The following is a 12,665-nucleotide window of genomic DNA, read 5'->3' on the forward strand; positions in this document are numbered from 1 at the left end:
CTTGCAATAATATAAAAATCACCAATATTTTTATTTTGAATTTATATAATTGCATACTCAAGTTTAATATTATTTGAGAAATCTAACAATATAGGATAATTTTAGGATGCAGTCTGTCCGTATGTAGATCCATACCAAAACTGACGCTTTTAAAAATAAGTATCGGTTTTGCTCTGTATAAGTAATAGTAAAGCCGATATTTTTTTTTTTTTAAATTATCGACTTTGGTACGGATCCGCATATGGATGATCCGTATCATAGTCTTTTCCTATATATATAAATATATATGTAAACAACTACAACAACAAAAACAACCAAAAACTAGTGCCTTATCAAATGAAACCTAAATTAAAAAGTTGTAGCTATAACGCAAAAGAAACCTAAGTTAAAAAGCTGTAGCTAGCTAGATATATATGGTCAAAGTAAAATATAGTGCCAAATTTCGGAAACAATGCTTCAATGTATATTAGCAAACTGATTTTCAACGCACATATATATATGTATATATTACATTAGCAAACTTAATCAGTATACTAATGAAAAATTAGTTCTCAAATTACATTTTTATCCCCCAAGGATTATAACGTAATTTTCAGTTTTTGCCAACTTAATTTATGGGTCACACAAAGAAAATAGAAATAAAGACGTTGACGGGCCACCCAACCAAACAATCCCACCCTTCCTCCTCCCATTTGAAGAGTAAAGCCCAAACATGCAGCTTTTGTTGCTTCTACGTCCTCCACGTGACACATCCCTAGCCCTCGGATTTCATTGACAATAAGGATCTTCAGCACTCACCCCAGCTTTTCTCCTCTCTATTTAAATAAACAAATTCGTAATTAGTTTAATTAGTTTTACCGCTGGACCAACCCCTATTTATTATTCCATTTTTTTTTTATTTGCATTTTCTCTTCCATTTGCACAGCAACCAAACAGTAGTAGTACCCCCATTTCCTTTTAGTGCCAAAAAACCAAATGGAGAATGGAAATGAACCAAATGTCCATGCTGCTTGTCATGAAGACCCACTGAACTGGTTCTCAGTGGCTGAGTCCATGAAGGGAAGCCATTTGGAGGAAGTGAAGCGAATGGTGAGGGAATATCGGAACCCAGTAGTCCGGCTTGGAGGTGAGACATTGACTGTGGCTCAGCTGGCTGCGGTGGCGGCTCGTCATGCCGCCACCGGTGTGACAGTGGAGCTCCAAGAGTCGGCTAAAGGAGCGGTGAAAGCTAGTAGTGAATGGGTTATGGAGAGTATGAAGAAAGGGACAGATAGTTATGGGGTCACAACTGGGTTTGGTGCTACCTCGCATAGAAGGACCAAGCAGGGAAGTGCTCTACAGAATGAGCTCATTAGGTAACTTAATAAATTATTTTATCTTACATTTATCATTTTTTTTTTCATTAATTATGGTCCTAACTAAGGGGTTTAAAATGGAAACTTCTATAGTTATTATTTTTATAGAAAAGTTTTTCTTTTCTCAATATAAAAAAATCTATATACAGTATCAAAAACATGTAAATTACCAAAATATCCTTCCAATTTCCCTTTTTCCCTTTATATCTTCTTCTTCTTCTTCCAAAAAAAAAAAAAAAAAAAAAAAAAAAAAAAAAAAAAAAAAAAAAGAGAAAGGGAGAAAGAGAAGAAGAAGAAGAAGTAGTCAATCACAGTCACCACTTTGGCAATCTGCTAGAGATAGCCTCCAATTCTTCAGCAGAATTCCAGTGATTCTCTGATTCCGCTTTTTCCTTTTTTATTTTATATATTTTTTGTTAAGTTTTACAGTTTTTGTAATTTTTTCCAAAAAAAGAATTCTAACTATCCAATAAAGGCCATCAACGTCAGTACCAGAAGAAGAAGAAGAAATCCCAAAACTTGATACAATAACTTCTTTGCTCTTCCTGAAACTTCTCAATTTTCTAGATCCTAAATAACCAATTTCATTTTGACACTATTTTCGCTTCAATAATTACTCTCTAATTTGTTTCTAACAACAACGTGAAAAATAAAGAATGATCCACTTCAGATCCAATATTATCATTCAAGATAGTAGTTGCTAAAAAAAAAACCTGATAACCACAGCCTGGCTCCGGAAGAAGTTCCAAGGTTTCTAACATGGTGATTTATTTTGAATGCTAAAAAATAATAAAAGTATTATAGTAATATAATTTTTTTAGGTTATTTTTGCATTGCAATTAGAAATTCTCATTTTTTATATTCAAAATTGACATTTCAAACTTTTAACCTTTGATATTGAAAATAGTGACTTTACTAACAAAAATTGTGTTATTAAAGGACATGCATGCTTTATTTACAATAAATTTTCTACTACTCCAATAATTTCTTTTTTAGACAAAAAAAAAAAAAACTTTCTGGTAGATATCATCCGTTCATCATAATTGAAAACTATAAACCATTAGTAGTCGTGTTTTTTCAATTCTGTGAGAATTCATTAACTACCTAGTCTATTATTATCCGATTGTTCCACACCAAAACACAGATAAAACTATTGAAAATCGAATCCACAACTACTATAAACAGATATGATGGATCACTATTTTCTACCAGTTGTTAATATTTTCTTAGGTGTAGATATGAATAGTAAATATATTTTATTAAGGGAAGGCCAGAAAAAAAAAAAAAAAAACAAGGCATGCAAGTTTTTAGTGTTGCAGTTGTAAAAAACAAAATGCCATTTTTAATTAGAATTAGTAGCCGATAAATAGGTAAAATACTGTGTTGATATTTTTAATTTAGATTTTTAATTTTTCAAAATTTTAATAAAATTTAAATAAACCCAATTAATAATCATAAATTCGGCTGTCATTTCTATCAGTGATCACCACTGTGAGGAGAACTAGGTGGGCTGTTTAAAATATAATGGTGCGTGTAGCTGATACTTATACATGTGAGCCGGTTGAAGCCAAATTTGGGTATGTCACGCCGTGGCCACGTGGCAAAAGAGACCCACAAAGCCGGGATTTAATCAATTCATGGATTACACAAACTTTTAATGTTCGAAGAGAATATGGAATTGGGTGGCACATCAAAAAGTCAAAATATCAATTTTCATAATCAATGTTTATAATTTTTTTTTTTTTAAATCAATGTTCTATTGTGCTAAAATTGTTGATTTTGATGTTGAGGCAATCCAATAATAAACTTCATTATGTTTTAGAAAATATGAGTTCAAATTTTAAATGGTCTTAATATATAAAAGGAAGAAAATTGTTTCTTCTAAATGGATAACAAGTTTTGTGTATAAATTTATATAAACTATGTCGTAATAACTAGTTAAATGCTTGTACCATATTAGAAGTAAAAATTAACTTTAAGTAAATTATTGAAATGCATATACAATATTAGAAGTAAAATGAACTTTAAGTAAATTATTGTGACAAATAATGTCAGTCTAGCTATTTCATGTAGTGCTAATGTAATTTAGAGTATAAACTAAAGCCCATGTAGCAGCCAATTCTATGAATCTTTCAGATTTTTTAAATAATTAACTCATGATAATTAACTATTATTAACATAATTAAGCAACTTCTGCTACAAATAATTGATGGAACTAATAAACAATTTTCTTCTTATAATTAACAAATTCTTAAATGCTGGAACCTTTGGTAATGGATCAGAAGCTTGCTACACACTGCCACAGGCCGCAACAAGAGCTGCAATGCTGGTAAGAATCAACACCCTCCTCTAAGGCTACTCAGGGATTAGATTTAAGATCCTGAAAGCCATAACCAAGCTACTCAACCACAACATTACTCCATGTTTGCCCCTCCGGGGCTCCATCTCTGCCTCCGACGACTTGGTTCCTTTCGCATATATGGCAGGCCTCTTGACCGGCGAGCCTAATTCCATAGTCGTCGGACCCAACATTGAACCCCTGAATGCTTGGGAGGCATTTAAACTCGCAGGCATAGTTGGTGGATTCTTTGACTTGCAACCCAAGGAAGGTTTGGCACTTGTTAATGGAACAGGGGTTGGTTCAAGGTTGGCTTCCATTGTTCTTTTTGAAGCTAATATCCTAACTCTATTCTCTGAAATTTTATTACCGATTTTTGCTGAAATTATGCAAGGAAAGCTGGAATTTACAGACCATTTGACACATAAACTGAAGCACCATCCAGGACAGATTGAAGCTACTGCAATAATGGAGCACATTCTTGATGGAAGTTCTTATGTGAAAGTGGCAGAGAGGCTACATGAAATGGATCCCTTGAAAAAGACTAAACAAGATCGATATGCTCTTCGAACTTCCCCCCAATGGTTCGGACCCCAAATTGAAATCATTCGTTGGTCAACAAAATCCATAGAGAGGGAGATTAACTCTATGAATGACAATCCACTGATTGATGTTTCAAGGAACAAAGCTTTACATGGTGGAAATTTCCCAGGTACCCCTATTGGTGTTTCAATGGATAATACAAGATTAGCTTTAGCATCCATTGGAAATCTCATGTTTGCACAATTATCAAAGCTTGTTAATGATTTCTACAACGATGGGTTGCCTAATCTCTCTGGGGGTAGAAATCCAAGCTTGGATTATGAATTTAAAGGTGCTGAGATAGCCATGGCAGCTTATTGTTCAGAAATCCAGTTTCTTGCTAACCCTGTAACCAATCATTTGCAAAGTACAGAGCAACACAACCAAGATGTGAATTCATTGGGTTTTATTTCTGCAAGAAAGAATACTGAAGCTCTTGAAATCTTGAAGCTAATGTCGTCGACGTACTTGATTGCTCTTTTCCAAGCAATAGATTTGAGGTATTTGGAGGAAAATATGAAAAACATAGTGAAGAATATAGTAAGCAAATTGTCTAAGAAAGTTCTAACAGTTGGAGTTAAAGGAGAGCTTGATCCATTAAGGTTTTGTGAAAAGGATTTGCTTAAAGTGGTAGTTCAGAAGCATATTTTTGCCCACATTGATGATCCATGTAGCAAAAATTACCCTCTAATGTAGAAGTTGAGACAAGTATTTGTTGATCATGCGATGATGGTGTTATCCTAGATATGGGTTTCTACTACTAAAAACATAAACACCAAATACACATACATAAAAAGAAGATGATAGAAAAACATGTTAGTCAAGGCAAAAATTTGTTTCTTTGGCCTTAAGACAATTGTCACCCCGCACTGATGCTCAACAGATTGGTAGATGGCGAATGTCTCTCAGGATGCAACGACTACTTTATGAGAATAGTAGCACTCCAAATTATCAGAAATAATGAAAAACTTTGTGTTTCACTCTCTCTTTGTTTTATGAATGAATGATGCAAAAAACAAAATTAAGAAATATTTCTTTCTGTTTTTATTATTTAGTCGTTAAAAGATAATTGTTATTATAGGAAAGATTGCATTTATATGAAGAAACCTAATGCTTGAGAATATACGAAGCGTTAAAAGTTGCTTTGTTTCCAATAACATACACCTTTCCACTCTCAAGACGTGTTCTTTCACTAGAACACTGTTTCTTATTACTTTATTTATTATTTATTTGTTTTAAAATAAAATGCTAGTATTTTAAGTATTATAGCAACCAAATAAATGAATAATATTTATAATTTCTATTCACAAAATTCCTACAATCCCCATATGAATAGAAATTAATGCAAGATGACTATGTAGACACTAGAGAGAGTTCAACGAAAAGAAACTGCATTAGGATAGATAGCTTTTGGCCTTGAATCTTCCTTAGTGAATAGTTATTGAGTTTACTAATCGATCAATATGCATAATGCTTTGAATTGTCAACTTTTGATGTAAACTGAGACAATAACTAACACACAATTCCTTTCTTGCACAAAATTTGTTCTCATTGTTGTGTTCATTTTGGCTTTGAACAACCTGATTTTCATAAGTGCTTTAGAGAATTACGCCTTTTATAATTGTCATAGAAGCGGCTCCACTTCTACACTTATATAGGTGACTGTCTATAAGAAATATCCTGTCATATTTCACTTGGATTTCCAAGATATAGACATCACTAAAAATATAGCTTATCCTAATAACACGCTGCAGGCAATACCGTTTCACCTTAGAAATGGGAAGAAGTATTTTCTCTTTGAATATTTCATAGTATTTCTTGTGAATCATACATACTTACGTTGTTCCATTGAACCTAGACCCTGAGATCTCCATTCAGCTAGGTTGGGTTTCCATTTATGATGATTCATTAGATTTAGGCTTTAATCTCATTTTCCTCGATGACTTAAAAACTTGCTCTCTAGACAAACCTTTATTAAGTGCATCCACTAGGTTGTCTTTTGTTTTTACATATTCAATATTTATAATTCCGTTAGAGAGAAGTTGTCAAATGGTATTATGTCTTCAACGTATATGTCGATATTTACCATTATACATATTATTTTGTACCCTACCAATTGCTGATTGACTATCACAATGAATACATATAGCAGGCACAGGCCTTGACCAATTTGGAATATCTTTTAAAAAATTTCTAAGCCATTCGGCTTCTTCTCCAGCGTTATCTAAAGCTACAAATTCAGATTCCATAGTTGATCTCGTAATACAAGTCTGTTTTGAAGACTTCTATGACACAGCAACACCTCCAAGTGTAAACACATATTCACTTGTAGACTTTGAGTCTTTTATGTCTGATATCCAGTTAGCATCACAATATCCTTCTAACATAGTAGGATTTCTTGTATAGTGTAACCCATATGTCATTGTATATCTTAAGTATTTCAAAACTCTAATTGACGCTTTCAAATGATCTTTATTTGGGTTACTAGTAAATCTACTTAACTTATTAACAGCATAAGCTATATCTGGTCGTGTGCAATTTGAGATATACATTAGGCTTCCTATAATTCTGGAGTATTCCAATTGATATACATTTTGACCATGATTTTTAGCTAGGTGTAAGGTTATGTCAACAGGAGTCTTTACTAGACCTCCATCATACTTATCAAATTTCTCAAGTACATTTTTAATGTAATGAGATTGTGATAGAGCTATTCCATCTGATGTCTTAGTAATGTTAATACCTAAAATCACATGAGCTTCACCTAGATCTTTCATATCAAACTTATTAGTCAACATCTTTTTAGTAGCTTTAATAATTTCCATATTGCTACCCATTATTAACATGTCATCTATGTATAAGCAAATCATAACATACCCTTTTTGAGTGTGTTTGTAATATACTCATTTATCATACTCATTAATTTTGAAGCCATTTGTCATCATTACATTATCAAATTTCTCATGCCATTTTTTTGGTACTTGTGTTAATCCATACAATGACTTAACTAGTTTGCACACTTCTTTTCTTATTCTGGAACTATAAACCCCTCTGATTGTTCCATATAGATCTTTTCTTCTAGATTTCCATTTAAAAAGGCAGTTTTTACATCCATTTGATGCATTTCAAGATTATACAAAACTGCTATTGCAATCAAAATTCGAATTGATGTAATTCTAGTTACTTGTGAATAAGTATCAAAGTAGTCCAAGCTTTCTTTTTGCTTGTAATTTTTAGCCACTAGTCTAGTTTTGTATTTATCAATGGTACCATCTATCTTTAATTTCCTTTTAAAAATCCACTTATAACCCAATGATTTAGTACTAGGTGGAAGATCTACCAACTCCCATGTATGATTTTGCATTATAGATTCAATTTCATTGTCAATTGCTTCCTTCTAAAATGGAGCTTCAAGAGTTGACATAGCTACTTTGAAGGTTTGAGGTTCATTTTCTAACAAATAAATCATAAAATCATGACCAAATGACTTAAATGTTTTAGTTCTTTTACTACGTCTTGGTTCATCCTCTTTTCTTTCATTTGTGTCTCTTTGAGCTTGATTACTATTAATCATATCCTTATGAGACCGTTTTAGTGAACTATCTATGTTTTCTATTTTGTAAGGAAAAATTCCTTCAAAGAAAGATGCAGTTTTCAATTCTATAATGATGTTGACATGTATGTCAGGAATATCAGATTTATACACTAAAAATCGACATGCACTACTATTTTGTGCATATCCAATGAAAATACAGTCAATAGTTTTAGGTCCTATTTTAACATTTTAGGAAAAAGTATTGCAACTTTAGCAAGACACCCCCATATTTTCATGTACTTATATGTAGGTTTTCGACCTTTCTATAACTCATATGGTGTTTTATCTAATTTCTTATGAGGTAACTTATTTAGAATTGAATTAGAAGTCAATAAAGCTTCTCCCCATAAATTTTGTGGTAAACCAGACATAAGCAATAAGGAATTCATCATTTCTTTCAAAGCATGATTTTTGCATTCAGTTACACCATTTTGTTGTGCTGAATAAGGAGTGGTTGTTTGATGTATGATACCATGTTCTAAACAGAATTCTTCAAAAGGTGATTCATACTCACCTCCTCTATCACTCCTTAAAGTTCTTATTTTCTTGCTTAGTTGGTTTTCTATCTCATTTTTATAATGTTTAAACACTTCAATTGCTTCATCTTTGCTTCGCAATAAATAAACATAACAATATCTTGTACAATATTCTATAAAAGTAATAAAATACTTTTTTCCATCTTTGGTTTGTATATATTTTAAATCACATGTATCGGTATGGATTAATTCTAGAGGTTGTGTACTCCTTTGCACAGTTTAAAGTGGGGTTCTAATTAATTTAGCTTCTACACATGTTTCACATTTATGATTAGAGTCAATCTCAAATTTAGGTAATAAGTCCATGTTCATTAATTTTCATAATGCATCATAATTTACATGTCCCTAACCTACTATGCCGTAAATTAAATGACTCCACAATATAAGTAGTAGAGTTAACTTTATTATTTTTAATAGGAGTTACCATAGTCATTATATTCATTTTAAATAGACCATTAGTCAAATACCCCTTTCCCATATACATCCCATTTTAAGTGAGTACAAATTTTTCAGCCACAAAGACAAACTTAAATCCATTTTTGCTAAGCAAAGACCCAGAAATTAGATTCTTTCTTATTTCAGGTACGTGAAGAACATTGTTGAGAGTAAGTTCCTTGCCGGATGTCATCTTCTTAACCTTCAACCTTGGATGTTGAGGAATTTCTCATATAGAGATGTTCTCCTTTGTCCACGTCATGATAAGTAGTAAACACGTTCCTCTTGGAACATATGTATCTAGTAGCACCTGTGTTTACCCACCACTTTTTGTTATTACAAACCAAATTTACTTTTGAAATCACAGCAGCGAGGTTCATTTCTTCTATGTCAATTGACAATTTATCTTTCTCTGTCATGTGTGCTTGAGATTTGTTCTTCTTGAAGTTACTTTGTGCTTTCTAATTTCTACATTCATTTGCCCGATGACCTTGCTTGTTGCACACAAAGCATTTCCCTTTGAATTTTTTTGCATTCCCTTGGCTATTATTTTGCCTAGAATGCTTTCTCTTCTTCCCATTTTTAGTCCATTCTCAATCACATTGGCTTTGGCTTCCAGGTAATGAGTTTTGATCTTCTTTTCAGAGCTTCGATTGTCTTCTTCAATTCTAAGACAAACAATTAGAACTTCAAAACTCATTTCCTTATGTTTATGCTTCAAATAGTTTTTGAAATCTTTCCTAGAATGTGGCAACTTTTCTATAACAGCAGCAACTAAAAAGGATTCACTCAAAGTCATCTTTTCAGCATGTATTTCATGAAGAATCAATTGTAGTTCTTCTACTTGGTTCATAACTATTTTAGAATCCACCATTTTGAAATCTGAAAACATTCCAACCATAGATTTCTTCATACCAGCATCTTCAGTTTTATATTTCTTATCCAAGCATTCCCAAAGTTCTTTGGAAGTCTTAATTGGACTATACACATTATATAGTGTGTTGTCCAAACCGTTAAGGATGTAATTACTGCATAGAAAATCTCCATGTTTCCATGCATCCACGGCTGCTACAGTTGTCTTGTCTGTTTCATTCTCATTAAGAATAGGAGATTTCTCATTCAAAAACTTTGCCAAATTTAAGGTTGTGAGATAAAAGAGCATTTTTTTGTTGCCACCTTTTAAAATCTACACCATTAAACTTTTCAGACTTCTCTTCATGATTCACATGAGCAGGAATAGAATTTTGGCTTGTATTTACCATTTGTCTGTTAACAAAAGTTACAGACCAAGATACTTTAAAAAGTCTACTTTTAAAATTTTGCACAAAATAAAATATCCAAAATATATTAAGCAAAAGTAAGATTTAATAATCAAAATTTAAAACAAACTACACAACTTTTTATATATATATATATATATATAAACTAATATTGGTCATTGCATAAATAGGCATATATATATACATATATAAAATATCGCATAAATAACATACACATGTATAAAAATATTAAAACCAGAGTAAGTAAAAAAATTATTTTAACAATTTTAATATATATCTTTACATTGATAATAAGAAAGCCTCGGTCCAAGTATACAATTGATTTAATTGAATGTAATTTGGATCAATGTTTATATATATTATATATATAAACATAAGAATTGACACTCAGCCAAAATGTCTGCACTAATTGTTACCAAACAATATTAATATATTTTATATAAATGTAAAACCCAAATCAAAGCAAGTAAAGAAGATATATATATATATATATATATAACCAATTGCCAATTAATTAAAAACACTATATACATATATATATTTATATATATATATATATATATATTCTAATAAGTGAATCGGATGAAACAGAAAGAAGATATTTAAGAATGATATATATATATATATATATATATGTGCCAATCAAAAGAAAACAGTAATTAGAAGAGAAACAGAGAGTAATGTGTTTCAATTGGCAATTAAAAGGAAAGCATAATACAAATAAGACTTGATTTAAAGAAAGAAAGCATAAAACCTGGAAAAATTAATTAATTTAAAGCTATATATATAAAGGCAAATAAACCAGAAGGTACAAATAAATATGTTTACGTTGACAGTATGAAAGCCAGACAAGAAAATAACTCAGTCCACATGAATGTTAATTGTTTATAATAAGTGAATCGGATTGCCAATTGCCATATAACTATTTATGATAAATGAAGATATATAAAATACGCTTCAATTGGCAATTAGAACACGTTGCAATTGGCAATTGAAAGAAAACAGAGTACACAACCCGTTTCAAATGGCAAAGTAAAGAAAACAGAGCACACTTTATTAATCAATTTGTAAAGGCGAACAGTAAGAAAGAATTGAATAAATTAATAAAGAAAGAAGATTGTATGAATAAATTAATTCACAGTATGCACAAATACGATTAGAAAATTGCACAAGAAAAACAAGAAAATTTCCAACGGGATGAACTTATAGAACAAAGAAAAATTGACAGTAGAAATACATAAAATTTGTCTTAAGATTGTTATACTAGATATGGGTTTCTACTACAAAAAACATAAATATCAAATACACATATACAAAAAGAAGATGATAGAAAAACCTGTTAGTCGAGGTAAAAATTTAATTTTTTGGCTTAAGACAATTTTCGTCCCATATTGATGCTCAATGGATTGATAGATGACGAATATCTCCCAGAATACAACGACTACTTTATGAGAATAGTAGCATTCCAAATTCTCAGAAACAACGAATAACTTTATATTTCACTCTCTTTCTGTTTTATTTTATGAACGAATGATACAAAAAAACAAAATTAAAGAATATTTTTTTTTGTTCTTATTATTTAGTTATAGAAAGATAATTGTTATTATAGAAAACATTGTAGCTATATAAAAAAAATCCAATGGTTGAGAATATATAAAGCTTTAAAGGTTGTTTCATTTTCAATATGCATAGTTTTAGTCTGAAAACGTATTCTTTCAATAGAATGCTATTTTTTATTATTTTATTTTTTATTTATTTATTTTAAAATAAAATTATAATATTTTAAATATTATAGCAACTAAATAAATAAATAATATTTATAATTTCTATTAACAAAAGGCTACATCACATTAATTTTCAAACCATTTCCATCCCGCAGTAGCCTCCTTATACTCAATATGCAAATGAACTGTACTATCTAATAAATAATTGTCAGGTTTAACCTACTGTACCTTAGATAATTCAGAAAAACTTAACAGCATATTGAAACAAAAGAATTAAAAGTTTACAATATTTGTATAGTATCAAAAAATTATAATTCTTTCAAGTGATGGACCCATGAATTATCATCAAGAGTGCACGTTATGTAATGTAATGGCACCTTTTTTTTTTTTTTTTTTTTGGAATTTTGGACGTTTATATATGCATAACATATTTTTTTTAATATTGCAACTGGCCAAACTAATGAAATTTTTTTAATAAATTGAATAAGGTTCTTTATTATTATTATTATTATTATTATTATTATTCTCTAATTCTATTTTTTTTTTAATAACAATATGATTTCAATATTTTGGCAATGATTTCACATTCACAATAAACATATTAAAAATTTACCCAAAAAAAAAAGTCTCATAATTTAAAGCAAAAAGAGCAAAGAGGAAAATTATTTTAGATCTTATTAGAAATTAGTTAACCAAAAATAAATGGAAAAGAAGAAAAATGATAATAATATTAGTCATTAAAATGAAGAATTGGCATTTCTATAATTAAAACAACATAAAATAGTAATAAAATAAATACTATTTACAAATGACTATAGCT

At 30.5% G+C, this 12,665-nt stretch overlaps 1 pseudogene; it reads left to right on the top strand.

The window, feature by feature from the left end:
- The first annotated feature begins 928 nt into the window (after window positions 1-928).
- LOC107411402 (phenylalanine ammonia-lyase-like) lies at window positions 929-6,140 on the top strand (annotated as a pseudogene).
- Window positions 6,141-12,665: the final 6,525 nt, after the last annotated feature.

Source organism: Ziziphus jujuba, chromosome 10 (genome assembly GCF_031755915.1).
Source record: "Ziziphus jujuba cultivar Dongzao chromosome 10, ASM3175591v1".
NCBI lineage: Eukaryota > Viridiplantae > Streptophyta > Magnoliopsida > Rosales > Rhamnaceae > Ziziphus > Ziziphus jujuba.